Source organism: Lipotes vexillifer, unplaced genomic scaffold (genome assembly GCF_000442215.2).
Source record: "Lipotes vexillifer unplaced genomic scaffold, Lipotes_vexillifer_v1.1 scaffold408, whole genome shotgun sequence".
NCBI classification, from domain to species: domain Eukaryota; kingdom Metazoa; phylum Chordata; class Mammalia; order Artiodactyla; family Lipotidae; genus Lipotes; species Lipotes vexillifer.
In genome coordinates, this window is record NW_006787469.1 from 1,994,874 (window position 1) to 2,003,878 (window position 9,005).

Genomic DNA, 9,005 nt, shown 5'->3' on the forward strand with positions numbered 1-9,005 from the left:
GCAGGTACACACCGATGTGGCCACACCAGTTGTTAAAATATCCACTTCCAGGACTTCCCTGGTGGTCCAGTGGTTAAGAATCTGCCTTCCAATGCAGGAGGCGCAGGTTCGATCCCTGGTCGGGGAACGAAGATCCCACATGCATGTCGCAGCTAAGTTCACATGCTCTAGAGCCCATGTGCCACAACGATGTGGCCAAAAAAAAAATCCACTTCCCTGAGTGTGCCCCTCCCCACCACTCTTCTCCAGGAGCCAGCCACTAAAGGGTTAATATCAAGCACACTAAAGATCTTCTAAAAAGCTGCTCCAGCACAAGGACTAGCATCTCTCTGCAGCCATACCAGTTGTTAAACAATGTAAATATCATCCCTGATTAAAACTATGTAAAATGCGAATTTATATAAGCAATGCCAAGAAGAGAATTTGGATGTGATTATTAATTGAATGCTTGTTTATTGGGTCCTCTTTTTGTAAAGTTGCTATTGTTCATAATGATCATCCTCATCATCAAAGGAAAACACACACTCTAGCGTTAACCCCAGGGAGCTGAGTGGACCTCGGTGGTCTCAGGCCCCAACTTCTATTCAAGAGGAGGCTTTGGGCCAGTGGAGCCAGTCTTCGAGGAGAAGTAACTGAGGATTTGGCTGAACCCAGGGCTTGGCCATTTGGACAAGTGCTTGTGACATCAGGGAAGGTGGGGCTGCCTGCTTGTCAGTCTCTTTATCATTTGGCAAATCATGCCTCACCATTCATTTATCCATTCCACAAAGAGTTAATAAGCTCCTCCTAAGTGGGATGCCACTGGACTGGGGCAGTAAGAGCCAGAATTTGTATGAGACCCTCCCTGTTCCCAGCTGCTTGAAGTATATGATATGCACACAGGAAACACATAACGTTCTCAAAGTGAGAGAAACAGACAATGAGTTTAGAGAAGGGAGGTTAATGTAGGGTAGAGTGAGGTGGCGAAAGAGATGAGGCCTGTTTTGTTCACGTGCACTCAGCACTTTCCACAGTGCCTACCCCACAGTGGGTTCGAAAAGAACCTCATGGAATGAAGGAATGAATGAGAACAAACTATTCATAATTCTGCCATTCAGAGGTAGTCATTGACATGTTGGTGCATTTCTTCTTTTTTTCTAAATATACGACAAATATATTTTTTAATTTCAGTAACTTTGTAAAATTTATTTTTTGCTCTGTTGTGTCATTGCTGTGCGTGGGCTTTCTCTATTTGCAGTGAGCAGGGACTACTCTTCGTTGCGGTGCACGGGCTTCCCATTGCGGTGGCTTCTCTTGTTACGGAGCGTGGGCTCTAGGTGCATGGGCTTCAGTAGTTGTGGCTCATGGGCTCTAGAGCGCAGGCTCAGTAGTTGTGACACATGGGCTTAGTTGCTCCGCGGCATGTGGAATCTTCCCGGACCAGGGATTGAACCTGTGTCCCCTGCATTGGCAGGTGGATTCTTAACCACTGCGCCACCAGGAAAGCCCAGTAACTTTTTTTGGTGTAAAATAACATGTTCATTGTAGAAAAAGGAGAGAAAATGATGATAAAGCAACATAATATTAATTGCTAACATGTGTTTAGTGTTCATTATATATCAGGCTTCCCACCCAATGGCAATGACTCTCCACACTTTGGTCTATGTCCTTCATATAGGACTCTCTTTTATTCTAACTGTACACTTTTAAAAAAGAATACCTGGGCTCAAACTGTTTATATAATTCTGTATCATTTAACTTTTTTTTTTTTTTTGCGGTACAGGGCCTCTCCCGTTGCGAAGCACAGGCTCCAGACGCACAGGCTCAGCGGCCATAGCTCACGGGCCTAGCCGCTCCGCGGCATGTGGGATCCTCCTGGACCGGGTCACGAACCCATGTCCCCTGCATCGGCAGGCGGACTCTCAACCACTGCGCCACCAGGGAAGCCCTAACATTATTTTTAACATTTTCCTACATCATTGGAAGTTCTCTTAAGGATTATTTCAGTGGCTATTTATCCCATCCTGGGGGTGTACTGTAATTAGAGGCTGTGGGATGCCAGCAGGGACTTGTACAGGCTATCCAATGGCAAACAGGGATTCACTATAAGTTTTTTAGTGGGAGGTTGACAGAATAAACTTGTCTTAGGAAGATTGAGCGCACTAGAAATAAGCAAAACAAAGCCAGGGAGGCAGGCAGGAGGTGATTCTTTGGGCAAGGGATGCTAAAAGGAAGAGGGGCGTCAAGTACTTCACGAAAAGGACTGAGGGCAGAGGAGGATGGAGAGGAGGGAGTCCAAGTGCATTGGGAGGTTTGGAGACTATTCGGCTCCAACTCCTTCCAATTCATTAGCTTGAGAGAATTGTGCTACGTGGTCAGAAATAAGGAAGTTAGAAGGGGAACTCTGTTAATGAAAGGAGAGGGGAGTTCTTTTACATGAACGTTTTTAGCTGGCAACTCCTGAAGGCAGTTAAAAAAAAGAAAAGAAGGGCTTCCCTGGTGGCGCAGTGGTTGAGAGTCCATCTGCTGATGCAAGGGACACGGGTTCGTGCTCCGGTCCGGGAGGATCCCACGTGCCACGGGGCAGCTGGGCCCGCGCGTCCGGAGCCTGTGCTCCGCAACGGGAGAGGCCACAGCAGTGAGAGGCCCGCGTACTGAAAACAAAAAAACAAAAAAAAAGGAAAGAAAAAGAAAAAAATACTGGCCAGGGCTTGAGTGCAAAGTCTGGGTAGGAAAGAGTAGTCTGAGGCGGGCAGTAGCAGTTGGGATCAGGTAGATGGAGACGGGGTGGAAAGACAGGGAGAAGCAAAGGCTAAGTAAGGCTGGATGCAGGGGAGTGGGCAGGGCAGAGCCGAAGCCCCAGAGGCAGCCTGATCCTAGAGACAGGTGGCATGGAGGGGCTGGAGGGCTGACTAGCAAGATCCTGTTCCCCTGGCACCAGGAGGCTGACTCAGCCCAGGCCGCTGACTTTGCCGCCAACTCTCTCCCAGGACACAAGTACACCGAGTAGAGAAAAACCCAATTAATTAACTGGAAAGCCTGGTGAGTGTGCAGTCTGATTATTGTATTATCATCAGTATGTTGGTAAATAAGTAGTGTTCTTCCCAGGTTTATTGAAGTATGGTGGACAAATAAATTAAGTGTTAGATATAAAATTCTTTTTCTTTCATCCTCTTTTTATTTCAAAGCTTTCTGACCTGCCCATTGAGTCTCTGGGCTCCGAGTAGCAAGCCTGATTCGGAGGCTTTGGAGTGGAGTATGCAGAAAAAATAGAAAAAGAGTACATGAGGTGCATTTCACTCACAAAGAGCCTGTGCATTGAACTTTTTGAGTAAACTCTTTCTTTTCTGTTAATCCCTTTTTCAGCAATAGGAAAATCACGGTGGGTGGGGTACGGGTAGATTTCTTTTGGTTTATTCTTACTGAGTTGAGGTTTTGCTGTAGGTATTCCAATGTATGCAGTAATTTTAAATAAGATATGTGCTTAACAGAAATGCCTAAGAATTTGACCATACCTGAGTGTGAACCTGTGGATTGCTGGTTCTGGGAATGTCTGCCACTTACTAGCTTCTTTGATCTTGAGGCTAGTCCCCTAACTTCTCTGGGCCCCTGTATACTCCCCCCAACACCCCTCACACACCCCAGCAATTGCACTTGGGCAAACTAAAGCACCTTTACAAGTCTAAAGCTCCATACACCTTGTGTTGGACACTTTGGAAACAAAATGTTACGACTGCCATGATTCAATGTCAGGGCCACGTTTTAGTTTTGTTTTTGTTTTGTTTTGTTTTCCCGCTAATCAAAACTATTTTATTAATCTTACACTCTCCCTAAGCTAGCTAATTTTTTTTAACTTAGGGCTTAGGTTTTTGGGGGTTTTTTGATACAGTTGACATACAATATTACATCAGTTTCAGATGTACTACATAGTGATTTGACATGTGCATATGTTATGAAATTACCATAAGTCTAGTAACCATCTGTTGCCACACAGTTATTCCAATATTATTGACCATATTCCTTAGGCTGTATATTACATCCTCATGGCTTATTTATTTTATAACTGGAGGTTTGTACCTCTTACTCCCCTCAGTATTTCACTCCCTGCCACCCTCCTCCCTTCTGGCATCCACCTGTTTGTTCTCTGTAATTATGACTCTCTTTTTATTTTTTTGTTGTTATTTTTAAAAATATTTATTTATGTATTTATTTATTTGGCTGCACTGGGTCTTAGCTGCGGCATGTGGGATCTAGTTCACTGACCAGGGATTGAACCCGGGCCCCCTGCATTGGGAGTCTTAGCCAGTGGACTACCAGGGAAGTCCCTATTTCGTTTTGTTTTGTTTTTTAGATTCTACATATAAGTGAGGTCATACGGCATTTGTCCTTCTCTGTCTGACTTATTTCACTTAGCATAATACCCTGTAGATCCATCCATGTTGTGACAAATGGCAAGGTTTCATTTTTTTATGGCTGAGTAATATTCCTTTGTACATATATACCATATCTTTATCCATTCATCTATCATGGACACTTAGGTGGTTTACATATCTTGGCTACTGTAAATAATGCTGCAGTGAACATTGGAGTGCATATATCTTTTCAAATTATTGTTTTTGTTTTCTTCAGGTAAATACCCAGAAGTGAAATTGTTGGATCATATGGTAGTTCTATTTTTAATTTTGGGGGGAACCTCCATACTGTTTTCCATAGTGGCTGCATCAATTTACAATCCAACTGATAATTCACAAGTGTTCCCTTTTCTCCACATTCTCACCAACATTTGTTATTTGTTGTCCTTTTGATGATAGCCATTCTGACAATTGTGCCTTTAATTTGTATCTCCCTTATGATGAGTGATGTTGAGCATCTTTTCTTGTGCCTGTTGGCCGTCCATGTGTCTTCTTCAGAAAAATGTCTATTCAGGTCCTCTGCCCATTTTTTAATCGGGTTGTTTTGTTTTGGTTTTTTTCTTCGTTGAATTGTATGAGTTCTTTGTATATTTTGGATATTAACCCCTTATCAAATATATTGTTTGCAAATATCTTCTCCCATTTAGGCTGTCTTTGTTTTGTTGATAGTTTCTTTTGATGTGCAAAAGCTTTTTAGTTCGATGTAGTCCCATTTGTTTATTTTTGCTTTTGTTTCCCTTTCCAGGAGACAGATCCAAAAAAATATTACTAAGACCTATGTCAAAGAGCATACTGCCCATGTTTTCTTCTAGGAGTTTTATGGTTTTAGGTCTTATATTTAAGTCTTAATCCATTGTGAGTTTATTTTGTATATGGTGTGAGAAAGTAGTCCAGTTTGATTCTTTTGCATGTAGCTGTCCAGTGTTCCCAGCAGCATTTTTGAAAAGCTTGTCTTTTCCCCATTGTATATTCTTGCCTCTGTTGTTGTAGATTGATTGTATTAGCAAGGGTTTATTTCTGGGCTCTATATACTCTTCCATTGATCTATGTGTCTGTTTTTGTTCCAGTACCATACTTTGCTTTATTGGTTTTTTTTTTTTTAATTTTTAAAATTTATTCATCAATTATTTTTGGCTGTGTTGGGTCTTTGTTGCTGCGTGCGGGCTTTCTCTAGTTGTGGCTAGTGGGGCTACTCTTTGTTGCGGTGCGCATGCTTCTTATTGCAGTGGCTTCTCTTGTTGCGGACCACAGACTCCAGGCACGCGCACAAGGGCTCAGTAGTTGTGGCTCACAGGCTCCAGAGCGCAGGCTCAGTAGTTGTGATGCACAGGCTTAGTTGCTCTACAGCATGTGGGATCTTCCTGGACCAGGGCTCGAACCCATGTCTCCTGCATTGGCAGGTGGATTCTTAACCACTGCACCACCAGGGGAGCTCAGTTTTTTTGTTTTTTAATACACTTTATTTTGGAACAATTTAGATTTACAGAAAAATTGAGAAGATAGCACAGGGTTTCCCTGTATCTCACACCCAGGTTCCCCCATTATAAATATCTTACATTGTATGGTATACATTTGTTACAATTAATGAACCAGCATTGGTATATTATTATTAACTAAAGTTCATATTTTATTCAGAATTCCTTGGTTTTTACCTCATGTCCTCTTTTTCTTCCAGGATCCCACCCAGGATACCACATTACATTTAATTGTCATGTCTCCTTAGGCTCCTCTTGGCTGTGGCAGTTTTTCAGACTTTCCTTGTTTTTGATGATCTTGACAGTTTTGAGGAGTACTGGGCCAGCATTTTGTAGAATGTCTCTCAGTTGGAACTTTTCCGATGTTTTTCTCATGATTAGGCTGGAGTTCTTCAGAGATAAAATGTCACTCTCATCACATCACATCAAGGGTACATACTATCAACTTGACTTATCAATGTTGATCTTAATCTTGATCACCTGCTTGAGGGAGCATTGTCAGGATTCTCCACTGTAAAGTTATTTTTTTCCCCACCCTTTTCAGACTATCCTCTTTGCAAGGAAATCACTATGCACAGCCCACAAGAGTGCTGGTTTACACCCCTCCTTGAGGGTGGAGTATCTACATACATTATTTGGAATTCTTCACAGGAGATTTGGCTATTATCCCTCATTTATTTATATATTCAATCATTTATATCAGAATAGACTAGCAGCTATTTATTTTATACTTTGGGTTATAATCCAATACTGGTTTATTTTGTCGGTCCAATTGTCCCAGATTTGGCCTTTGGAAGCTCTTTCAGTTGGCCCCTGTGTCCTCTAACTTATCTCCACCTTCCTGTTGTTTTGTTTGTTTGTTTAGCACTTCCTTACTTTCTGTGCTACAAAATGTTCCAGGCTCATCTTGTATATTTCCTACCCCAATCCTAAAATCAATCATTTCTCCAAGGAGAAAGTCAAGGCGTTTTAGTCTTAGCAAATGTGTATCTGACTGGAAGTTGGGACAATCTGTCAGGTGGATGGGAATAAGACTCAAGCCACCCTCGGGAGGGGACTCTCCCAGCAGCAGCAGCCAGAATTACAAGCCCTTAGCTGAGAAATAGATGACTCACCAGCTCCCCAGGTTGTCTCCTCCCTCCCCCTCTTGCTGACAAGACTGTCCCTAAACCAGCTCTGACAGAAGGACCTAGGTTCGAAAGTGTCCCCACCCAAGGGGCCAGTGAAGAATGGCCTGTTGCAGGCCAAGTTAGGGCTTTAACCATAGCCAGCTGATACCTCCCCCCATTTGTGTATTTGTGTATTATTTATACCCCTTCTACCTGCAGAAAGAATTAAACAGGATTACCCTCAAATTTCAGCTACAATAAAACTATTAAAGCTTGGGTAAAAGGACAAGAGTGCTGTGAAGAACATTTGTGTGTGTGTGTGTGTGTGTGTGTGTGTTGTGTTGGGTGTGTATGTGTGTGTGTTAATTTTGTCCCAGACACCTGGGCTGAGGCAACTTCCCCAGGTTCCCTGAATAACAGATTGCTAGCACCAGAAGGACTTTAAGAAATAAATATGCTTCACCTGGCATTTTATAGCTGAGATGGAGCAAGTGATTTCTCAGGAATCACACAGCTAATGAGCTGAAGAAGTAGGAATACTGGGACACGTCTCTTGATGTCTAGGTCTTTTCATATCCCCATTCTTGCCTCCCTTTCCAGGAGAGCAAAAAGAACAGCTTTGAGACCTCCTGGGTGATACAATGGCAAGACAACACTTTGAGGCTTCTTTCACTTGCTAGATGAATAAACTTATGTGGATCTGTCTGAGAAGTCATTGGGGGCTATAGTTAGGGGTTATTAGCATCCCCAGACACTCGGACATAGGGAATGTAGGATGTAGACATTGGGATGCAGAAGTGGATACTGGGGTTCCTACCATTTCCCCACAGTCAAGCTTTAAATGGTTAAATCAGCAATGTTCTAGTTGTCCTCAACTTTTGACCAACAGTGGGGGAAAAAAAGAAAAATAAATAAAAACCAGGGGACCTGAGACTTTTTTCAAGAGATTTAGAGATTTTGACTTAGGGATTTTTATACTACCAACTGTTTAAGAAATTGGATTATCTCTTTTCTTTAATATTCACTGCCCTATCTGCCTCCCAACACTCTCCCTTCAACAACTCATGTATGAAGTGTTTTCAGTGATCTTTGTGTAGGCTGAGATCTTTGTACAGGCTTGGAATTCAGAGAAAGGATTCTGGGCCTGGTGTCACTTGGTGTGGCTGCAATAAAGAGATGAAATTAGCATCAGGCTATTTTTCACTTGCTCTCTTGGTGACCTTCTTAGGGCTACCTGGGATATCATGTCTCTGTCTGTAAACTCCTTCTAAGGCAAGGACAGTGGGTGGCCCAGAACAGCATCAGCAAATAGGTAATTATTATGTGCTTTAGATGATGATGATGATGAAGCTAATATTAGGAACTTTGGGGATTTAGAAAATATTCAATTGGAGGACTGTCCTTGAAGATCCTCCCCAGCTAGCTTCTCCAGCACCCTGAGTTCCTTTAGAGGAGCAGAGTGAAGGTGTTTAAAGCCTGCCTTCAGGCTGAGTCTAGAGGAAGCTCTTCGGTGGAAGGGGGTCGTTACATTCCTGCCTGCTGAGTTCACGCCTGTGTTTATCTTCGGCCTCTTCATGATCTCTGTATTTAAAAAAAATAATTCGTTAATTAATACAATTATTATCCAGACTTTTTTATACTCTTACAAACATATGTCTAGTTTTTTGTTTTAATTTGAACAAAGGTTTAATTTGAACATGCTGCATTATGTGTTTGCAATTTGCTTCTTCCTCCTAACAATAAATCCTGGATATCTTTCTCTGCCAAGATACTAGATCTGCCTCATTTGGGCGAGTCTTTGTCCTCGCACCTGTGTGATTCTCCGAGCGTCAGTTTTCGGCCTGCCTCTCTTTCTCGGGGTGTGAGAGATTGCCTGACCTCTTGCGGTGCGCTGCAGAGGGAAGTCCTAGAGGAGGCCTGGAGGGTGGGCGGGGCCCGAGGCCGAAAGGGATATGCAGATGAGGTAGGCGGGGCCCCCACTTATACCCGCGAGTAGCTGCTGGCGGTTGAGCCGGGTCTCGGCAGATTCA